Genomic DNA, 24,683 nt, shown 5'->3' on the forward strand with positions numbered 1-24,683 from the left:
TTGGCAGCAGAAGCCATTTAAAAGAGGTGTTCTTCTCTTAGTTAGCCTTTTCTTTGCAAAGAATGAACTAGGCTTGCCTATTCAAAACCTAGCTCTGTACTTTGGGGGGAAATGCTAACACTCTTGAAACAGCATTTTCCTTCTTCCTTTCTCCTTTTTAAAAGATTGTTCAACTCTATTAAAGAGGAAAAAACCCCTCCCTTCTTAAATTCTCTTCCCTTGAGAAATAATTTTAATATTGCTGTGTTATGGTCGCTCGCTATTTCCTTTTTTATTTAATTTTCCCTCACTCATTCCCTTGTGTTTGCCTGTTGCATTCCCAGGCCTTTTTGTTTTTTTTTTTGGTATCTTTGAAAAAGACACTGGTGACACCTAACTAAAGAAAAAAAAAAGAGAGAAAATTTTGCATAGAGCAAATAGATTTCATTTGGATTATTGTTTGCTTGCTCCTTGCCCTATATTTGATGAGACTGGAGTTTGATGATGCAAATGTTTTTTCAAACACGAAAATGTGAGACATATTAAATTCTAACTGATTACATTTGGTTCTTTTGAAACTGAGAGCAAGTCTCTCCACCTCAGCCACAGCCAATATTTTAGTGTGATAGTGTGATAACTAAAAACAAAAATCAATTTTTTTAAAATTTTTATTGGTTTTTAAAACAAACATGAACAAACAAAACATAAAAACATCAAGCCCTCTTCCATATATATACATGCACTGTGCCGGTTGGTTTACAAATTGTTTTGTGCTTCCATTTCATACTCTTCAATTACAATTACATTGTATATACTGTCATACTTTCAATCAAATATTAAATACATTAATATCATTATTAATCAATCATTTGACTATACTTTTATTCATTCATGTTTTACGAAATAATCATGTTTTACTTAATTTATTTTATGACGGTTCATTGTATCATCCCAAATCTATCCTAAAATCATTTTGTAGATATAATAAGAAAAAAATACATCTTTATATATTTATTATTTTCTAAGAATCTACATATTTCATTACTATATTTTATTGTCTAACCATTGATAGAATAGATCCCAAATTTTATAAAATTGTTTATCATCTTATTCTCTAATTTCAAATGTCGATTTACTCATTTCAGCACATTCCAATATTTTCTTAAATGATTTCCTCCTGTGATGGTATTTTCTCATTTTTCCAGTTTTTAGCAAATACAATCCTAGCCGCTGTTAATACATTTACAGCCAGGTATTTCAAGTCTTTATTTCAAGTCTTTACTATATATTTCTTGTTTCAAATCTATATGCTTTTTTGTCATTTTTTCCAACCACGTGTGGATTTTAGTCCAATATTTTTTAGCATCTGCACATGTCCATCACATATGGTAATATGAGCCAGGTGTCTGATGACATTTCCAACATTTTTCGGAGTTATTCTTCAACATTCTTGCTATTCTTGTCGGGGGGAAAATGCTACCTGTAAAACATCTTATACAAATTTTCTTTATATGCTGTTGACATTGTCATTTTATAATTTTGAGACCACAATTTTTGCCATTTCTCTAGATCAATCCCATATCCAAAATTCTTCCCCCAAGCAATCATAGTTTCTTTAACTTGTTCTTCTTCTAGTTTAATTTCTAATAAATATTCATACAATTTTTTAATCACCTTTTCATCAGTACCTGTCAAAATCTTATCTGTCAGTCAGTTTATCACAGAAACCTTCTGTTTTAGAATCTTTATCATACCTTGAATGTATTTGCGCATATGAAAACCAATTCATCTTTATACCTTGTTCCTCTAATTTTTTCAAAGATTTAAGTTCACACTTTTCATTCAATATTTCACCATATCTAACTGTTTCTTCCTTTTTGTATATTATAGGATACGAAAATGCTTCAATAGTCGATAACCAGACTGGAATTTTCAAATAACATTGTCTTTTAATCTTCTCCCAGTTTAACCACAGAGACTCCTGTTTATAATCTCTTCTAAAGTACCCCTGTGTTTTAGTTCCTTTATGCCATAAAAAAGCATGCCACCCCAACAACAGATCATGTCCTTCTAATGTCAACAATCTAGTATTTCTTTCTTGCTGTCAGAAGGAAGGACTCTGGTTTGTACTCAATTTGTTCCATGGTTATTTCCTCTAGCCAGTGCCTAATTTTTGCCAATACTTCTGGGTTTCCTTGCATGAGCCACCACATGTGAAAGAAGGTACCTTCTATGTGTTGACATTTCCAACACTTGGGGCTCGTGTTGGGGTGCATCTTCGCCAATCTCAAGTGGGCAGGTGCCATCTATAAAACATTTTATATAAGTTTTCTTTATAAGCTGCTGATTTTGTGATCTTAATGTTCCTGTTCCAGATCTTTTCCCATTCTGCTAGGGTAATGCTCCGACCCACATTTCTGCTCCACGCAATCATATTTCCCTTGACAATTTCTTGTTCTAGTTCTGTTTCTAATAAATATTTGTAAAATTTAGATATATTTTTTTTACTTGGTCCTAGTAGAATTTTGTCTAGGGTCTGTAATTTATTGTAGATTCCGAATTCCTTAATGTCTTGTTTGTATTTACTATGAATTTGTAGGTACACCCACTGATCAATTATAGATCCTCGCTCTTGCAGTTCTTGTCGTGTTTTCAATTTTCCTTGTGGGTCTAATAAATTTTCGTACTTAATCATTTTGGTTATATCCAAATTATTAGGGTGTACTATATCGCTTCCATTGGGGATATCCAAATCGGTATTTTTAAATAAATCTTTTTACGTACTTTTTCCAATTAGTTAATAAAGAGTCCCTGATAAGATGCCTATGGAAATATGATTGCCTGGGTTTCCCAGATTCCCACAGAAAGGCATGCCATCCTTTCTGCATATCGTGGCCTTCTAATACTAGTGTTCTTTTGTTGGTTAGGTTCACCCAATCCTTTATCCATAGGAGGGTGGCTGCCATATGATATATTTCCCAGTTTGGCAAGGCTAACCCTCCTCTGCTTTTCAAATCTTGTAGGGCTTTTACGTTAATCCTAGCTTTTTTCCCCTGCCAAATGAAATTCAATGTTATCTTGTTTAGTTCCGTAAAAATTTTTTTATTTAGTTTAATTGGTATTGTCTGGAATAAATATAGAAATTTTGGCAGAATATTCATCTTAATCAAAGCAATCCTGCCCAATAAGGAAAGTTGTAAATTGCTCCAAAAATCTAAGTCTTTCTTAGTTTGTTGGAGAAGTTTATCATAATTGTTTTCTTTTAACGATTTGCTTTAGTATTTCTTAATGTTATCCATTCCTTAACCCACATCATATTTGTAGCTTGGTAATACAACTCCCAATTAGGCAAACCAAATCCTCCTCTTATTCTAGCATCTTGCAAAAGTTTTAACTTTATTCTCACTTTCTTACCTTGCCATATATATTTCAACACAATTTTATTTAATTCTTCAAAGTAATCTTTTCCAAGCCTAATTGGAATTGTTTGGAACAAATATAAAATTCTGGGTAATATATTCATCTTGATTGTTGATATTCTCCCTATTAATGACAGTTGTAAATTTTCCCATTTCGCCAAATCTAGCGCTATCTGCTGCTTAAGTTTGATATAAGTATTCTCTTTTAGTGTACTGCATCTTGCTGTCAAATATATCCCCGAGGACTGGATCTTATTCATGACCTGGATTTTCAATAGATCTGCCAGTTCTTCCTTTTGTCTTGATAACATATTCTTTGTCAAGATCTTTGTCTTATCTTTATTTTCAAGCCAGCCACCTTTCCATATGTCTCTATCTTTTCTATCAATTTTGATGCTATTTCTAGGGGGTCTTCTAAAATGAAAACCAGATCATCTGCAAATGCTTGCAATTTAAATTCTTCCTTTTTAATTTTCATCCCTTTTATATTCTTTTCATCTCCAATATTTCTATTTAGCACTTACAAGGTTAACACAAACAACAGAGGTGATAGTGGGCACCCTTGTCTTGTTCCTTTTCTTATATCAATAGAGTCTGTCAGTTCTCCCTCTATCATTACCTTTGCCATTTGCTTATGATATAGAGCTTCTATTGCTTGAATAAATTTTTTAGCAAAGCCCATCTGTTCCAGCAGTAATAACATGAATCGCCAATTCACATTATCTGTGTATCTAAAAATATCAAAACCATTTGTTTTTCAGGATGTGCCTCATAGTATTCCAAAGTGTCCAAGATTACTCTCATATTGTCTTTAATTTGTCTCTTTGGCAGAAATCCATTTTGATCAGGATGGATAAAATTGTTTAAGTATTTTTTAAGTCTTTCTGCCAATATTGAAGCAAAAATTTTATAATCTGCATTTAATAAGGAAATAGGTCTATAGTTCTTGATTTGTAATGGATCGGCCTCCTCTTTTGGAATAAGTGTAATATAAACTTCTGACCATGATTTAGGTATTCTCTTCTTTAACATAACTTCATTCATAACTTCTAGCAATGGTAGGTTCAATGATTCTTGTAATGTTTTGTAAAATTCTGCCGGAAGTCCATCTGGGCCTGGTACCTTTCCATTATTTTTCTTCTTGAGTGCTTCAGTTAACTCCATCATTGTTATATTTCTTTCTAACATTGTTTCAATCTCTTTAGGTATCTGGGGGAGATTAGCATTCTGTAAATACTGTTTAACTGTTTCCTCATCAATATTCTCTTGTGTGTATAGTTTCCCATAATAGTCTCGTATGATTTCCTTCTTCTCTTTACTACCATAGCAAACTTGGCCTTGGTCGTCTATTAATTGCAATATTTTCCTTGATTCTTTCTCCTTTCTCAATTTATATGCTAACCATCTACCTGGTTTATTTGCATCTTCAAAGTAGTTCTGTTTAGCACCTCTAATTTTCTGTGCTAGTTCTTCTTTTTCTATTAGACCCATTTTATGTTTGGTTATATCCATTTTTAACTTAATGTCCTTTTTCTGTGGCATTTTCTGTAACTCTTTTTCAAGTCCTTTAAACTCATCCTCTAATGCCTTAGAGGCAAATCTTTTCATGGTATTTCTTTTCCTTGTATAGTCTATTATCAAGCCTCTGGCATATGCCTTCATTGTATCCCATACGTTCTGGATTGATGTATCTTCTTTTTTGTTTTCTCTAAAGAAAAAAAGCCAGTTCTTTCTCCATCCACTGTGTGAAGTCTTTTTCCTTTAAAATAGTATTATTTAACGTCCATCTAGATCTTCTTCTTTGTCCTTTCCATTTAATTGTCATTGGATTGTGATCTGCCCAAGTACTTGTCTCAATATTTATTTCTTGGATATTAGTTATTAATTCTGTTGACATCCATGCTTAATGTCTATTTGAGTAGAAGGTGTATTGTTTGGTTTTAGCATTTCTTTCTCTCCATGTATGTTTTAAGTTTATTTCATCTACCATTTTAAAAGAAGATTTTGGGAGGGTCTTTCTGTTTTGCTTTATTGTTTTCTGTGCTGTATAGTCCAGTTTATTGTCTACAATTCCATTAAAATCTCCTATCATAACTATATTAGCATAGTCCGGTTCAATTATTTTCATATGTAATTTTTTATAAAATTCTTCTTGATTGTCATTCGGGCATAGATTGCAATCAGGAGTGTTTTTGTATTGTCCATTATTGCCACCATTAGTATTCTTCCGTCGTCTTCAGTATAAATCAATTTCACTGGGATAATATCTTTAATGTATAAAACCACTCCTCTTTTCTTGCATTGCGTCAAGGAAGTAAATATTTTCCCTAATTTTGGCTGTATCAACAATTGTTCATATTGTTTTTTAATATGTACTTCTTGTGGGCAGATTATATCAAATTTTAATTTCTCCTTTTAACAGCTGAGTTAAGTCCATTTATATTAATTGTAATCAATTTTTTCTCTTCCATGGTTATATTTTGTAGTTAGGTTTAACAGCTCTCATACATCTTGGTTCACATTGTTCTTTGGCTTCCACCTTTCCACCTACTGCACCTTCTTCTTTTTCAGTCGTCATTTCGCAGTCCTCTTGGAATTCAATTAGTGAAATTTCTTTTTCTGCCTCTTCCTCTTTCCCTCTAAAAAATTCTGTGTAAAATGATTCAGCTTTCTCAACTGAGTCAATTCTATATCTCTGTTCTTGCCATGTGAACATTAAACCTTCTGGAATCAGCCATCTATAATTCACCTCTTTTTTAAGTAGCATTTTGGTCAGGAATTGGTATTCTTTTCTCATCTCTCTCACTCTTCTGGGTACTTGTTTCAAGACCACAATCTCCTTGTCTTTGTATTTCAATGTTTTCTCTCTTCCCACTTGCAGTATTTGCGTTTTAATGGCTTTCTTTGTAAATCTGATGTGAACTTCTCTTGGTAAGCTATGTCTCATCGCATATCTTGTGAAGACTCGATAGACCTCATCTATTCCATCCATCATCTTCTCTTCAGTTATTTCCAAAGCTTCAGCCAATATTTCTATCATTATTTCAGCTAGGTTTTGTCCCTTTTCTTCCTCTATGTTTTGGAATCTAAGATAAAATTCTGATCTGTCCATCTCCCATCTCAGCATATCACTTTTATCTTGTTCAACCACAGTTAATCTGTTATCAATATCTCCAATCTTCTTGTCTCTTTGTTTATCTTCTTCAATTTTTTGGAATCTCATCGTACTTCATCATCATTTGTTGGATGTTCTCCACCTTTTCATCAGTTTTCCCTGTTCTTTGTTCAATGTTCTCTTTTCAATATTGTCTGTTCTTGTTTGTATATTTTGAATTCCTTGCATAATCATCCGCAGGGTCACTTTTTCTTGTTCTTTTTCTTGCCGTAACATTGTCTGTGTTGAACATTGTCCTCCAGATGGTGGAGAGGCAGAAGCAGAAGTTGAGGAACCAGGGGCTGTTAATTTCCTACTCATTTCAAGCAATTCAAAATCTTCGGGTTCTTCTAGACCTTAATCCAATTGCGAAATAACCAATTGCAATTCCAAATAAAAATAGTAGGAAAAAAGAAGCCAAATAGTAATAATAATAAAAAAAGAAAAAAAATTCTTCAGGTTCTTGTATACCTTAATCCAATTCATTGGTTAGATAACAGTAAAAATTCAAAAATGAAGGAAAAGACCATAAACACACACAAAAAAGAAAAAGTTGTAAAATCCTAAAAAAGGCAGAAAAGTGAAAAATAAAAAGCTAAAAAAGAGAAAGGGAAAATTCTTCAGATTCTTCAACACCTTAATCCAATTAAGAGGTCTCAAATGTAAAAGGATGCATAAGAGAAAAAAAGAAGGCCAGAAAAATAAACAAAAAAAAGAAAAAAAGCCAATATGGAAGGTAGATGGAAAGACAAAAATACCAGGGAGGGAAAAAAAGAAAAAAAAGACTACTCCCTTAAAAAGAAAAGGAAGAAAATCATTAATACTAAAGCTTTTCTTTTAAAATAAAGAGCAAGTGTAGAAATTTAACTTCCAAAGACAAGAAAAAACAAAACAAAGACAAGTTCCAAAGGGCCAGAAATCCAAATAGCTATTACAAAAAGTAAACTGATGAGGAGGGGTACACACACTGCACTTTGTTTAATTATCCAAGGCTCTTGTTATAACTCTCTTCTCCAGAGACTTACCACCTTTTCTTTTCCTATAAGCTTCAACACCAGACTCCAGCTGTTGATAGAAACCCAGAAGAGCACCTGCAATAATACTCTCCCATGCTCTTCCCTCTATCTTATCAAATAGCAATGTCCTTGAAAAGAAGACTCAGATCTTTCTCAGCTTTGTCTGGTCAAAAGAGAAATAGAATATTTCCAAGCCTCTAGTTGGCAGTGTTACAAAGTTTCTTTTGCTTTCACTTTCCCCCTCCTTTTCCAAGCAAAATATAATAAGAATTAATTAAGAAAAGAAAAAGATATTTAAAAAATATAACTAAAAGGGAGTCTCTAGCCTAAAATATTATAAAATCAAAAAGGAGAAAAAGAAGAGAAAAAAGAAGAGAAAAAACCAGTCCAGTTTTAAAATATAAGATCGTGTGTAGAAAATCCAGCAATGAGAAAAATGAAATAAAAATATTACTTTGACATTCCTCTTTAAAATCGCCGCTTAGTCACTTCTGTCACAACTTTTACAGATTCTTTCTTTTCCTTAGGGTGTCCTTTCAAATCTTAGAATAAAGAAAAAATTCTCACCAAACCGGCACACTCACTCTTTCCATTCTCTTTCGTTTTGGAGCTATCCCAACTTCAGCAGCTTTAACGGCTGCCTCTTTGCCGCTGGCAAAAAGAGCTTCTGCTGGATCTACCAGGGACTTCGCGGTATCCCTGGGATCGACAGGTTGTGCTCTTTACTTTCACCATCTCTTTGGGACAGTTTAGATCCAATTGGACCGTCCAGGAGCAAAGATATCGGCAGCGATCTCAGACCTCCAAGATCGCATGCCGTATCGTTGCAATGCCAGCTCCACCCTCCTCCAAAAATAAATTATTTTTTTAAATGGCTGAACACCCCCCTCTCCAAACACACACACATTGCTTGTGTTTCTCTTGTGTTACAATTTGGATTCATTTCCTGAAAGTTAAATTAAGAGCAAATCATTGAAAACATCTAAAATGGCTGCTAAACTGAAACTTGTAAGAACCACAGAAGATAGAGCTGTCTCTTGGAAACCCTTTGCCTTGCCAGCATCCCCTCTGTATTTTTCCTATGAAATGTTTATTTTTATAACCTTGAACGAGCAGGCGAAAAAAAGTGGCTACAATTTTTTTTCCCCATTTCCTTGACCCAGATTGCAGTGAATTACCTGGCAAAGGTGTACAGAGATATATAGTAACCACAGTGCTAAATTCAGTTATGATGGTGCTTGCTTTTTTCCAGTATGTAATGCAGGCATTCAGTGCATTGTGTACTTTTGTATCTTCTTGTTAAAATTTTTGCTGAAGAACTGCTGCTGCTGCTGCTAAATGTTTATTCACTGGAACATATCAAAAACTTCATTTTAGTATCTTTTGGTGATGCTCATTACTTCATGAATACAGAAATTATAGGTTTGGGCTGCAATCCTAGACCATTTATCTGGGAATAAGCCTCCCTGAACCTCGTGCAGTTCATTTTTGAGTTAAGTATGGATTCTAAGTTTTTAGAGATTAATATTTTCAGTCACATATGTTAGAGGATACTCTTGGGTGCATTTGCTTTATCTGTGCCAGTATCAAGTAGATATTGGCACAGATAATTCTATTTCTATTTCAAAATAGAAATTATAGGTTTGGGATGCAAACCTAGACCATTTATCTGGGAATAAGCCTCCCTGAACCTCGTGCAGTTCATTTTTGAGTTATCATGTATAGATTCTAAATTTTTAGAGAGTAATACTTTAAGTCACACGTGTATTTGGGTGCATTTGGGTGCATTTGCTTTATCTGTGCCAATATCAAGTGGTTTATTTGCTCTTAAGAGATTTTCCAGGGTTTCCTTGGGTATTTGTAAAGAAATATGTGCATCAGTGATATTTAACATATACACGGAATCTTAAATTGCTGGTTAAAAAAGTAGCAAAAATCTATGATTGTCTTTTAAACAGCAAGGGAGCAGAGAATTGTAATTCAGCAACATCTCTGCTGCTAAAGCTCATCTTTGTCGACCCAAGTTCCCTCCAAATGTGTTGGACTTCAGTTCCATAATTTCAAAGGACATCTTTGAAGTTGTTGTAAGTTTGCATTAGGAACAGAAAGCATAAATGCTGGATAATATAAGAGGGTATTTTGAATTTTGATTGGCCTTTGAAAGTGTGTGAGAAATAGTTTTTCAGTGGGGACTTTTGTAAGGAAAGATGACTTACTTTATTATATGGTGGAAACGTTACCTGACTGCAAACCCAGTTTATAGGAAGAAGATGCCAACTTTGCTGGCCTATAGGATATAACATAGGAAGCCCAAGAGAACTATACGAGGAATATAGAGAAAAATACCAGTTGCTTCTCCTTATTTTGTTATCTGCTGTTACTTTAGATTTTGGACTACTTTAAATTCATCAGGACTTTACAGTACGATGCAGTACAATACAAGACAATGCGGTACAATCAATGCAATGCAATACAAAACAATACAATACAATAAACAAGGACAGAAAGACAAAGACACAGACAAAGAAAGAAAGAAAGAAAGAAAGAAAGAAAGAAAGAAAGAAAGAAAGAAAGAAAGAAATTATTATGTGCTCAGAAACTCATTCATTTCCTTATAGAGTATTCAGCATTGGATAGGGATTTTTGTCTATCGTTTTCCTTCCTGGCAGTGTAATGTGATGGAGTTATAAAGATGCTGGGCCAGGGACAGGGGAACAAGGCAAACTCTCAGCCACAGAACGTCACTGGGTGATTTGGGATCAGTGACTCTCTCTTGAAACAACCTTTCTTACTGGGTGATTGCTGTGGGCAAAAAACAAGAGGAGGCAGCACTGTTTAAATTGCTTTAAGCTCTTCTGCAAAAGGTGAGATTTGAGCCAAATAAATACACAAGGCGGATCAGTTCCCATGGCCTTACCTACTGTAAAAGACTGAAAAATAAGGTTTTATTTCAAGCCTACTTTCCAGATTGCACATTGTGTGGGGTTTTTTTTTTTTTTCATTGATGCTTTTTGAAGTTATTGCCATGTATTATGGCTCTTTTCCAAGCAATTGAGTTTCCCTGAAAAGAAAATGTGAAACAGCTTTTTCAGGAGACATGATGTTACTGTATTCTTGGCGCAACATTTCTGAATACCAGCACCCATCCAATTTATTCTAAAACCAAAGGTGGCAATGACCATCCTTTCTGACATGAATCAAAAGCTTTCCCCCATGATGACTTGATTTTTCTTTTCTGTCCTTTTTCAGAACTACCAAATTCTTTTTGAGATTGTGGACACAACAACAACATGTTTTGAATATGGCTGTATTTTGGATTTTTATTGGATTGGGTGCTTCATTTTCTGTGCCTAGTCTATGACCATAATAAAGATTGATTTGCTCTTCCATTCTTTACTTAGTAATACTCAATAACATATTACATACAAACAGCATGTTGCAGAATATAAGCATACAGAATGCACGCCTGTTGTTTTCTTTTCTCAGAATGAAAGAATGAGACTCCATTAAGAGAGACATGAAATATTCTCCACCACTAGCGTTGCTTTTCCTTTAAAGGAGAAAATTGCATCTCTAAGAAACATCCATTCAAAGTGGAATCTGAATTATCAAATCTTTCAACCACCCGATATTTGCAGAGGATGAATGTGGTGTGGGAGATTAAAATATCAGAGCAGTTTATACTTCAAGCACCTCTTTCACTGTCAGTTATGAATGTGGATTATTGGGCCAGGAATATTTGCTAATTATATATGGATCTTCTCTTTAAAATTCTGGATTGATAACAATTGTTTTCCTAGAGGTATCTTAAGGTCAAACTTTGGACTGGACACCAGGGCTTGCTCAGTTCTTTCTGTTATGACATTTATGGGACTTTGGGACTTGAGCTGCCCTTGCCATGTCATTAAATAGGATCTTTCTCTGCCACAATTGTTTACCTTTCTAGAAATTAACTGGAATGAGGTGGGCTGATTGGAGAAGCTGATATGATGCAGAAGTTGTTATGTTAAGGATGGATGAATTTAAGTTCAGAAGTGGTTTTATGGTTGCTACCGTGCTTATTTGGCATGGTGAAGAGAAATATAGAAATACATTCCAGATCCAATCATCCCTGGAAGCTTTAAGAAATCAAGAACAACTTCTCTACTGTCCTCAGAGGTATTTCTGTGTTTCCCTCACAGATTGGATGAATGTGATGATGGCAATTGAGGTAATATCTGCCAAGGTTCTTCTGGTTTGATACAGGAGGCTTTAATCCTTCTGATCTAAAATTTAGGAGCTCTTGCTCTTTCAGACTGAATATGAAGTTCAAATTAAATGTTTTTCATAAAATTTTATTAAGTTTCAACAAAAGATAAAATATAAGGAAACAAAAAGAAAATGGTTAGAAAAAGAAAATGTTATAAGAAGAGCAAAATTAGTACAGAAAAGAAAAAAGGAAGAAATAGAAAAAGAGTAACTTCCAATTTTCTTGAGTGTGGCTACAAATATAAAACACGTTAGCGTCTTATTCTAAAATTAACAACTGTACACACATTTCTATAATCATAAACAGTTCTACTTGTCAAATCCCAACATTAAATTTTAATTTCTCTAACTTTCATGCAAAAAAGCCCAAAAATAGTTTCTAAGCAGAAACAAAGCTAGACAGTCTTTTCTGTAATCAAAGTAGTCAATTTTGCCATCTCGGCCAATTCCATTAACTTCACCATCCATTTTTCCATTGTAGGAATTTTAAGTTCTTCCATGTCTGTGCATAAAGAAATCATGCTGCTGTTGTCACGTATAGAAACAAAATCCCGTGTTAGATAGAAACGAAGTCCCATGTTCAGGTCAGATTAATTTAATTAATGTTTAAGAGGTATTTGATAATTTGTTTACTGTTTCTTGCTTTCTATATAATTTGTTTTACATGTCCTTTTTAGGCATCATAATAAATGTTAACATAGTTGTCTTTAAAGTTGCTTTTTATCAGTGGGACACAGACGTTCCAAAGTTTTCAAACATTTCATGATTTCCTTGTAATTACAGATGAATGGAACAACCCAGTTTAAATAGTTGGCAGAATGATATTATGGCTCTTCGTCAAAAGTACGGAGTGGCTAATTGCAGTAAGAAAAACTGAGCCCTGCGATTTAGGGTGTCGTATCTCTGTCTCAGGAAATGTTTTGTGCATCCAATTGCTCCCCTCCTGGGTGGAACAAAATTTCCTTGAGCTGAAAGACCTATTGTGTTGACCTGTTTCAGATGATCTAAAAGCATTGGGGTTTGGGGGTAGTTTTTTTGCCATCTCTAAGCGCTCCCTAGTTTATTACCGGTGTAGCATGAAAATGTTTTCCAGAAATATCTCAAAGCACACACAGTTTAGCTCCTGGCACTCAGATAACATCTCTATAATAATCAGAGTAAATGTACTGTTACTGCACACAGTAACAAAATATTAACACTGCTGCCATTATGCAGGATGGCATTCGGAGGCAGATAATTAAGAAACATTTGGTTGCTATGGTCTTTGAAAGTTTGGAGGGAACAAGTAGGAGGAAATATAAGCCCTATCCCAGATATTTCCTGCTGACTCTTAAAGAAATGTTGAGGACTAACCTGTGGGTTAGTTGCTCCGTCTGATAGGAACCACATTCAGCAGGCTCTTTATCCCCCGTTTTAATTTCAGAGGGATAAATGCAGAGGTGGTATTCAGCAGGTTCTGACCAGTTCTGGAGAACCGGTAGCGGAAATTTTGAGTAGTTCGGAGAACCAGCAAATATCACCTCTGACTGGAGATTTTACAGTATCCTTCCCCTGCCACGCCCACCAAGCCACGCCCACAGAACCGGTAGTAAAAAAATTTGAATCCCACCACTGGATGAATTGCATTTGTTGATAAGTTATATAACATTGGAAGATGGACCAGAAGAGCAGTAAATACAAAATTGATTTTTTTTTTTAAAGTGGTGCTAAGGAATACAATTGATGAGTCACTTTGATGAGATTACTTCTTCTGTGCATATTAACTAAGTCTTCCTTCGGTGCCTGAGGGAAACCTTTCTTAGTAAATTGCTGTCTGAAATTTGAAGATCAGATAAAATCATGGGTGTGATTCTTGGTATAAATAAAACCTTTGAGTTTGTGTTGAACTACTAATCAAATGCAGATTTTGGGCATGATCCCTCAGAAATGAATTCACAGCATAGGGCTATCAAAATATGATATGTCTTCAGATGTTCAACTCAAGATTCAGGAATCCTCCTGAAGGGAATGAGAGACATTTCCTGGACAGTTGAACCAAAATTTAGTTTTACATCATGTAGAAAGAAAGCCTTGCAGTGGACAATATGAAGTCTTCCTTCTTTTCGTTCCCCCCAGCCCCTGGAACTTTTAGGTAGCTTGAAGAGTACTGAACCATACCTAGTCTCCAATAATAACACATCTGAGTGTGGACGTGAAGGGAAAAAAAACTTTGTGTCATGTGACATAGCAGACAAGAAGATTTTGCAGCTGTTGGCATTGCCTATTTAGCAAGTGACAAAAACAAATAGTAGACTAACTAAAAAGGGAAGCAGAAGCCAGCAGCTTCATCACTCCAGCAGAGACAGTAAGAGCTTACGGCTAGCCAGCAGCTAGTAAAGCACCTTCACCACCCCTTCAAAAATTTTTTTTGCAAAGCCAGCACTTCAGCAGCAGTTCAGAGCAGCAGCTGAAAGTAACCGAAGGCAACTAACTTGAAGGTGCCTAAATGGTAGGTAAAGACTTTGTTATATGCTTAGGCAACAAATGAGAACATCATTGTTTAGAGGACCATTTAGGAATTAGATAAACACATTGACATAGACATAAGTACCGTAGGTTGGTGATGTCATTGAAATCTTTCCCCAGTACCTGAAGGCTCTGGAGGTCTGGATAGGATAGAACAGGTTGAAACGGAGTCTTGGGAAGACAGAGTTACTGGTTGTCCATTGAGGTTTTCTGCCTGCTCCAATGGTGTCTCTTGATGGAGAAACACTGCCCCTGAAAGAACAGGTCTGTAACATGGAGTGTCTTCTAGGACTTGTGGTTTCTGCTGAAATAGCAGACTGTGGCCAGGGGGATCCTTTGCTCGGTTGTGGTTGGGTCAGAAGAATGTTGCTACAATGGTTCATACTGTTATCACTAATCTGTGATGGACTACTGTAACACATTGCCCATGACTTTTCTCTACAGGCTACTTGGAAACTGAAGTTGGTTCAAAGAGCAATGGCCCGTGTATTGGACAGCATTTCCTAGTAGGAACATATTACACATGTGTGGTGGCCCCTTTGTTGCATTCTTGAAATCAGCTCAGCCCAATTGATTACATAGGGAAAAGCTGGTAAGAGTTCCCCACTTTAGGGTGGTAAGGGGAGGTAGTTCTCAGAGGTGCTGTTTCTTGGTGGTGATCCTTTGTAATGGCCTTCTAACGGACATCAGGTTAGCTCCTACTTGAACAGTGTTATGGAAGGAAGAATGGAGCTTTTCTGGGCTACTGTTGGTTCTTCTTAAGGCTCTCTGCATATGTTATAGATTGTCTTTGATCTGATTGTGGATGCTTTAATTGTGTTTTTTATTTGTGTGAGCTATTGAAAACTCTTCAGGATTATGCAGAACTAATAGAGAGGGCATATTGGTAGAAACTTATGGATTGAAAACTCTTATTTAGAAAATGTTTGATAGTTTCTTGTATCTTGTAGTAAATACAGTATGGTATCAAATGAATTGAGACTTTCTGCATTCTGAAAATGAGTAACAATCAAATTTGCATTGACGGTTGAATTTGTCATTTTGAGATCATTTTTCATCTTATTTATATTTCTCTAAGAAGGTAGTGTAAAATCAACAGATTGGCAATTGCATAACAATTGTGGCTGTTTCCTTGTAATTTGTTCCTAAGAATATTTGGTTGCTATGTTTTTCACTATATTTTTAAATATTTGTACAAAATTTGTGCATTGACACAGCCTTATCCAAAATATTTCCTCATAAGATGTTTATCAAAGGTGGGGTTCTGTTGAAGTGCCACAGAAAACCAAGGTAATAAAATTCCAAATTTGAGATGTCTTCAGAAAGTATGATATTGGAAAGAATTCCTTAGTTCTTCCTTTTTTGTCTGAGAACTTTTAATGGATTTTTATTGGAAATTTCTCTGAAGTTTCATGAGAAGTTCCTTTGGAATTTCTTACCTGTTGGGGTCCTTTTCTTTTTGATTCTCCACAGAGTTATATAACCTTTTGTAGGAAATTCTCTTGCAAAACAAGAGCTTAAAAACCCAGGAAATTTCATCTGTGTTTATGTTATTCTTAACCTCTCAAATTAAGTCTGCCTTTAAAACAGTAATATTCACCATTTTAATTCTTTTCCTTTAGTACATTGGCCCCCAACTTTTTGGGCACCAGGAACCAGTTCCTTGGAGAGAGGTTTTTCCATGGACCAGAGGGGGCGTGGTTTCGCATGCTTCCTGCATCCTGTGGATGGGGCTTTGCTTGTTTGTGCGGCCCGGTTTCTGTCATGTCAGTGACTGGTGCCAGTCCATGGACTGGGGGTTGGGGACCCCTTCTTTAGAACATTGGAAAAATAGGGAGCCATTTCATGGCTGAGAATTGTATGAGAGGAGCAGGATGGCTAAAATGGGCACATTAATGATACAAATAGCTACAAATGGATTGGGGTTTTTGTTTTTCATTTTAGAGCTGGAATTCTAAGGTTCTCTTAAAATAATCTGAAGCCAAGGCTTCTATTTTAATGTTTTCTTCTTAAATATAGGAAAGAACTGTTCACCACTAGTTTTTAATACCCATGGTCAGAGCAGGCTTTACGGTCTGTAGCAAAGGGGCTTGGATATCACAGCTTGGCTCACTTCTAGATTATTATTGGCTGATGAACTGACACTTGCTAATAGTTTGAAAAGAGACCAGAATTCTATTCTTTGTGAAATCCTTTGCATGGGGGTGGGAAGAGAAGTCTTGAAGTATCTCTACTGCTTTTCTATTGAGGATCAAAGAGGTTCAAATGTGTCACTTATAGAGATGTTCCAGCCCTAAAGCTCCCTTTCCTTCCCAAATCTTGATTTTTTTTGGTTTGTCTCTTGTTGTTTTTAAATGAATATTTATGTAACCCAATTGTATAATCAGAAAGTCGCTCCCCAGTGTAATAAGTGGCGGAGGACACAATTATATCAACATGAGTTATTTTAGTGAATAGAAAATTGCTGGGGTGCATCCACAGTTTCCTTGTACTTGTACAATGACAATAAAGTTCTTCTTCTTCTTTTCATTTAATTCTTAATTTGTGTCTCCCAGATAATACTAATATTTGTTCCTATTTGGAGTGAAAGAAGAGAGTTTATTATTTGAAGTGCCTTACTCAGAATCATTCCTATAGTAATGTTTGTTATATCAGGAGATCAGTACAAAGGAATGCTTTTTACTACATTTTACAACAGTTCTAATCCCATTGTATAACTTTCCCTTTTATTCATGATGTCCTTTCAAGGTTCATAATATTTGTAATCATAATTAGATATTTAATACTTTTTATAGGTGTTCTCTAAGCTCTAAACTTACACCTTTAAAAATTACGTATTTCTTTTTGTCCACATATTTCTGTTGATGGATAAACACTGGCAAGTTTTAGGAAGGCAATTTCTGTAATATTTAGCCTTAAGATTTTTGAAAATAATGGAAGAGAAGCATAGAGAGTGAACAAGACATAATTCCTAATAGGAAGCAAAATATTGTATTTACTCGGAGTCTGGGTAACTAAGTCATCATAACCCTGAAGGAATCTTTTAGCACCTTTTCTGACTAACACATTTTATTAAAAGGTTATGCCTTTTAATAGCACTTGTTAGTTGGCAGAGGACTTTTAGAGTCCTCCTGTTTTTGCTACAATAGACAAAACAGTACAGCTCTCCTCCTACACTAATTAGGAATAGAGAACTTGTAACTTTGAGTGGGTTGCTAAATCATGACTCACAGCATGTTTTTCCACGGGCCATCCAGTTGAAGCTTCTGGGAATTATAATTCAGCAGCATCTGGATGGAAGTCCACAGACCCTGACAGCTGCCGTAATCCCTTGAGTTATAGTGATAGCTTTGTAATTGGAGCAATATCTTGATGTTGTCACACATTTCCTTAGTCCTCAGGTAATACACGGCAAATGTTATACTGAGGGATGTGAAATTAGAGCAAATTAGGATCATTTTTGGATGCACCAGGAAGCCGGAATAAGACAGGGCTAATATGTATGGAAGGAATAAGTTGGGGCTAATATGGATGGAAGAGCCCAGGAGAAGCATTCTTGTTAAGTAGGATTTGAAAATCCTACATCTTTAAAGATCCAGTGACCAGCTTAGGTAGGGAAGGTTTTCTTGTTCTCCTCTCTTCCCCTGCCCTGCAAACTTGTGGCTTATATTTAAAAGGGGGGCGCATTTGACTACACAAGATTATGTGGGGCTCTCTCTCTTTCTCTCTCCCTCCCTCCCTCTATCTCTCTGTGTGTATGTCAAGGCCAGTTTTTGTGATTTTAACATGGCCTGAACTCTGCTGCCTTGCTGTATGCAGTTCAAGGAATAGTATAATCTGCTCTTGCTTGGAGTTCTAGTAAAAGCTTGTTCCTTTTGGCTAAACCAGCAGATCACCAAATTGAATTCATTTTGTTGAAGTTACTGTTATTAAAGGACATAAAATGGCCATTCTGGGAAATGAAAATTGTTCTGTATTTATGTTTTTTTTTTAAAGATCACCAACTGCATTCTTTTCTACTGCTAATAGTTGCGAAAATCACTCATACAAATTTATTATCATTGATGTTTATACACCAATCTATTATTAAAACAGTAGCTAAAGTGAGATTCCAACTTTCCAGAATCATTTATTGAACTGCCTATTAATTTCCAAGAGAATGAACTCAGGGCAAGAATACAAGGGGGAGGAAAAAAACAAACTAATACTGAATAACTTCAAAAAATGAACCATACATGAAAACCAGCCCAATTTAATGCTGCAGTGGAAAAAAAAACCAGTTCACATCGATCCTAATCCTGTGAAACCCCCTGTGGCTTCTTTCATCCAGATTAGGAAGTTAGGTTGTTCTGTATCCATGAGAACAGAATCCTCAGTGGTCTATTGTGACTTCAGACAGCTCAGAATGACTTTTTGCTGGATTCACATCAAAATGAATTAATTGAATTGGAACATTAGACAATCTGTCCAGATGACTCTATCCTCGTCCTTCTCGGACAATGACAGGGAGGCTTCCTTCAATTTTACACAACAGGAATGATTGATGGAGTTTCAAATTGCCTGTTAGACACAGAGGTGGGTATTCAGCAGGTTCTGACCAGTTCTGGAGAACCGGTAGCGGAAATTATGAGAAGTTCGAAGAACCGGCAAATGCCACCTCTGACTGGTCCTGCCCCCATCTATTCTCTGCCTCCTGAGTCCCAGCTGATCGGCTGGGTCTTCTTTTGTTGCCCTGCATAGGAGAACAGAGCTGGAAATCAGGTTAGTGGGGTAGGGAGGGAATGGGCATTTTGCAGTATTCTTCCCCTGCTATGCCCATGAAGCCACATCCACCAATCCACACCCACCAAGCCATACCACACCCATCAAGCCACACCCACAGAACCGATAGTAAAAAAATTTGAATTCCACCACTGGCCAGACATAACATCAGGCAAAGAGGTAGTCATAAAAGTTTAGAAAACATAAATCTGCCTGACCATTTGGTGCAGTGTATTCGTAGGCAAAAATACTGTGTCCCTAAATCCTTGGGTAACAACAGCGAAAGCAGTAGAAGAAATAAATACAATCTTAATTAATATGAAATGTGAAGGTGGGTCAATCAGGTTGATTGTTAGTAACAAAATGGGTGTTGAAAGAAGGAAAATGGATCACTGTGATTAAGATTTATTTTTCTTTTTAGAATGGAAAAGGAGTCATAAATATATATATATATATATATATATATATATATATATATATATATATATATATATATATATATATATATATATTTACAGTAGTGGTGTGTCTTGTTTTGGTTTCAAACATATACACACACACAGTTGTTAGGTGAAAAGAGCAGTTTACTCAAGGCTGGATTGATAAAGGCAGACAAGGAAAGCAATGTAAATCAGAACACAGTCTCTGGGTAGGAAAGCTTGCCAGAGTGGTTTTGCTTCCAACAAATACATGCAGAAGAGCAGTCAAAATCCAATCCAAAGTTCAGAAAGTCAAATCTGGGTTGTCAGCCAAGGTCAGAGTTTTACAAACAAGATTCACAAGAATGACAAACCAAAGGAGGAAATCACATGGTTATTCTCCACTGAGTTGAAGGGAGAATCCAGAATGTGTAGTCTCTAGTCTCCTAGCTCTGCAGACCAAGTTGAAAAACTGAGGACACAGCCCCTGGTAACGGTCCCCAGTTCTTCACTCGGTCTCAGCGTGTTCAGACCACCCTTTAAGGGCTTTGAATAGTTCGGATTGTAGAAGAATTTTCACCCCCTGGATTAAGCTTTTTGTCTTAGAGAGGCTTAGAGCAGGTTTGACAGCTAGCCGGCTTGCTGGTTAGCACTTTTGTTTTTCATTTTCTTTTTACTGCCTTTTTTAAAAAATAAATTTTTTTGCTGGTGGACTGGTTTTTGGAATTATGATTGTAAATTTGTTTGGAGGTGCCTCTGAGAGCCGGTGTGGCCCGGACTGGGGGGGGAGTCAGTGTCTTATTCAACCCACTTTCTCCCGGTCCGTTCTTATTGATCTGTGCTAGCCGTGAAAACCACGAGGCGCTTCTGCCCCTTTTCAGTGTTGGCAGCCATTTCAGATGTTTCAGGACAATTCTGCAGTTCATCTCCATGATTGTCCCTTGGGGGGGTTACCGGCCATCTAGATTGAATCCTGACCCCCTGTCCAGTCACCAGAGCACTGTGGCAGCTGTCAGATGCTTGAGACTGCCAAATTGATTGCGGTGCAGCCAGCACTGGCTTGCAAGCCTCTGATCTGTCAGGGCTTGTAGCAATTTTAAAGAGTCAGCCATTTTTTTCCCCCTTTTTGCTTTGACTCTTGCCTTAAATTGCGAAGCTGTGCTGAGCTCACCACTTCTGGGTCGCACTAGCCTCCTGAAGTGGTGGACAGCTGCTTTGACCAAAGCACACACCCTACTACAGAAAGCCCTCCTTTAAACAGGGGGAAGCTGGCGCAAGCTTTCCCCGTCAAAGTAGGCCCTTCTTCCAAAGATCCTCATTTCAGGCCGATAGATTGGCCTTTGCCTCCAGAGGGCATCAGAGGCAAGATGACAGAAGGTCCTTTCGGGATTCCAACAGATGCAACAAGTGACACCCAAGCCTTTTCTCCCACAGGGGGCCATCTGGGACTGTTCTGGCAGAGGTGGGAACAGATCACAACATTCTGTCTGGTTGGACTAGGGAGGAAATGTTTTTTTCTCACAGTATCAAATAGGCTATCTGTTAGAGGACAAGGAGCAGCTGGATTCACTTTGACGTCATTCAGAACTGGAGACCATTACCAGGGGGTGTGTCCTCAGTTTTTCAACTCAAGTCTGCAGAGCTAGGAGACTACCCATCCTGGATTCTCCCTTTGGCTCCCTGAGAAGAAGCGTTCAGGTAGGACCAACGCCCCTTTCCAACAAAGTAACATGGATCAGGGTTGCCTCTTAAATAAGGTTGCAGCTTATTCTTATCTTTAATCAAGTTACTGTCTTCCTTCACAAGGAGTGTCAGTGGACACCTTTCTTCTGTTCTTCACCCTGCTTTCCAATGATGTATTATTTCTAAAGCGCTTGAGAACTGTTTGTTGGCTGAAACCAGATTCCCTGAGAGTCATCTATTGATATGGGGTTGTTTAATGCTTTTTGGGTTGCTTGATATTCTATCCTGCTATTTCCTTTTCTGATTAGCCTGGCTTTACCCTTTGTCCATTGGATGGAGCTGTAAGATCTGAGTGGTAGGAGATCCGGCAAGTTTAGTTATTTATTTAGTGATTTTAGTGATTTTATTTAGTGATTTTAATTGAAATTTAGCATAATGAGGCAAATAACATGATAGCATCATTTTGAGGCATTGATTAATTTGGAACAGGTTGTTGTGAAGAATCTAGCACTAATGGCATTAATTCTACAAAAGATATTGGTGATACTTGGTCTTATGAAGTTTTATATAATACTCGAGGTATTTTTAATAAAACAATTCAGCATACTTGTAGATAATATGAATGTAGCAATTAGTACTGTTGCTTAATGGATTATAAACTTGTTCTTTGGTCTTCAGAGATTCTGTTGATCACTTGAAGACTCAATAGCAGTAGGCTTTTGCTATAATGAGCAGTGTTACAGAAATTGTGGATTAGTCAGTATGCTTATTATAAAGCAAATAACAGTATGAACTTAATTGGCTAAATCTAAGCAGTTGATAAGATTGCTTACTAGATATACCAAGTAATTGTTGTATTTATGTTTCACCAATACAGTTTTCTCAGTTATAAGGTATATGTGGGAGGGGAAGGCAATTTTTTAAAAAATATATAGAAAGGAATTACTCCCTTTCATTAAAAAGAATTGGTTGTGTCCTTAATTCAGGTGCCATATATGAACCCATTGTATTTTAAAAGCAGGCTGTATATATTAAGTTAGATGGAAGATCAGAAGAAAAAGTTATCATGGAGGGGTTCTTAATAGAATGCCTGGGTGTCCACAGTTCCACTAGATGGTGCCCTTTGATTTGCAAAATAACTTTTCTAAAAATTTAAAATGAATTAAATTTTCAGTTCTTAAAGTTTTATGTGTTCTCACGTAAGATTTGGTTAGATTTTGCCATTGTAATTCAATACTTTTCATTTTAAAAAAATACAAATTATTACTGGCATTTCTTATGCTGGGAGAAATTGCAAAAGGTTGTCTGCCATTTCAAAAGTTTACTGATCCCAACCTAAAGGAAAAAGCTACATCTGCTTAGGCCTCGCAGTATTTGTACATCTCATCTACTGCCCAGTAGAAAAGAATGGAGGATGTAGCTTTGTTCAGAAGTGATCTCCCTAAACCAGTGATGGCTCACCTTTCCGTCCTCGCGTGTGCGTGTGCGTACATGCACGCACATGTACCAACACCCATAAGGCAATGCATGTGGGGGCCCCATGCCCCCTGTGCATGCACACATGACCCCCACGCACACACGCTGCATCTCTGCACATGTGCGCGTGACTCCCCTTGCGCACCCCACGCCTTTCTGCACATGTGCGTGAGTCTCCTGCGCACCCCCTGCACATGCATGGCAACTACCCAATGATCAGCTGGCAGATGGCGGTGGGCACTCATGCGCAGTGGACCTGCTCCAGATAGCGGCTTGTGTGCCAGCGAAGATTGCTCTGCATGCCACTTCCGGCACGTGTGCCATCACGGCCCTAAACAATTAACCTATTTCCTATTTCATTGCTGTCTTCTAACCACACCATATCTTGTACTGATTGTGTGGAAAGCAATCCAAGCCTTCCTTCCCAGACATATTAAGGATCCCAGCCAATATCAGGTGGTATGGAAAGAGGACTTGGCAGAGTTGGAAGGAGCTTTTTGTGTCACCAAGTTCAACCCTCTGTTTCCAGATTATCTAGGAGAGGAAAATATCCATCTTCTGCATGAGTGCAGAAAATAGAAAAGAGCCTTGCAACTCTGGGACTAATTGGTTCCAGGCAATTTCCTTTGGGTTCACAGATGGGGAAAAAAACAGGTAAATGTTTCTTGGCTATTTATGAGAGGAAAACAGTTCTTACCAGTTAGCCTCATTTCTTTTGTTATTTGTTAACAAATATTTTGTTATTTTCTCTGTTGATTGAAGATAGGAAAAGAACAAGACAATGTAATTAGGATACTAATTGAATATTAGATTGATTTCATAATTTACATATTTACATGCATTTGTTTTTATCTTGTGGAGTTTGAAAGGAAAAAAGGACATATTACTGTTTCTAAGTTGTACAAATAATTGTGATAATTCCAACATGTTAAAATATGCTGTTTTCAAATTGATTTATTGCAGTAGTGTCTGTGAATATGCTCCTTCTCAGCTTGCATGAGTACCACTCTATAGCTAGCTATAGATATGCCATGAGTATGAAAATTCTCAATTATGACTGATTTTTCTATTCCATCCACAGTTTTTCATCATCTTGGTGCCTTCCTAAAGTATGTTAGATTAACTCTTAGAATTCATGGGAAGTTGTAGTTGAAAGTACCTAGTACCTAGTTGAAAAACCTACTAGGTTTTGGAAGGGCAAGTACTTCATCCAAACATCATTACCATTAATAGCATTAACTGAGTTTGGCCAATCTATTGAAAAAATCCACAGTGGACCAGCTATAGCTGATGTTGCTATCACAAAACCATCTCATCTCAGAGATGCAAATACCTATCCCTATCTACATTTTGCAATATATATATATATATATATATATATATATATATATATATATATATATATATATATATATATATATTTCTGAGGTTCTCGGGGTATTTGTATGTGGATCTTTGGTTGTTGGGTTTCTCCCGCGTAGATTCGAGTATCTAGGCAACGTTTCGATGAAGTCTCATTCATCATCTTCAGGCTTCTGTCTCCGGCTCTGTGCTTCTCAGAGTAATGTGAGATTGCAGCTGCTTCCTCCTTTTAACTGCCAGTGGGGTGGGACTTGATTGGGTGGGGGCTTGGCTGTGTTCTGATTGGGTGGGGTGTGTTCTCATTGGTAGGGGTTTGGCTGTGTTCTGTTGGTTGGGGGTTAGCCTTTCTCTGATTGGTTGGAGCGTGCTGTTCAGGTGGGGGCTTGGTTGTGCTCAGGTTAGTCTTAGTTGCTGGGGTTTGAGCTGGTGAGTTGTGATCTTGCTGTTGGCAGAGTTCAGGTCCTCCGAACCAATCAGCAACACGCTCACCAGTCCAGACAACCAATCAGAACACAGCCAAAACCCCTACCAATGAGAACACACCCCACCCAATCAGAACACAGCCAAGAACCCCACCAATCAAGTCCCACCCCCACTCCACAGTTAAAAGGAGGAAGCAGCTGCAATCTCACATTACTCTGAGAAGCACAGAGCCGGAGAC

General features: G+C 36.9%; 1 protein-coding gene across 12 annotated transcripts in view; it reads left to right on the forward strand.

Annotated features, from left to right (window-relative positions):
* The window catches only part of PLCB4 (phospholipase C beta 4), a 178,961-nt gene that overhangs the window by 54,588 nt on the left and 99,690 nt on the right, over window positions 1-24,683 (forward strand). The window contains exon 1 of one of the 12 annotated variants that reach the window (XM_087919010.1): window positions 14,771-14,913. The exons of the other annotated variants lie outside the window; for them this stretch is intronic. The gene's annotated coding sequence lies outside the window, so the exon portion shown is untranslated. Of the gene's footprint in view, window positions 1-14,770; window positions 14,914-24,683 lie in introns of those variants that run through there. 12 annotated transcript variants of the gene reach the window in all.

This window comes from Pseudonaja textilis, chromosome 1 (assembly GCF_049901715.1).
Source record: "Pseudonaja textilis isolate UNSWEBS1 chromosome 1, rPseTex1.2, whole genome shotgun sequence".
In the NCBI taxonomy this organism is placed as follows: Eukaryota; Metazoa; Chordata; class Lepidosauria; order Squamata; family Elapidae; genus Pseudonaja; species Pseudonaja textilis.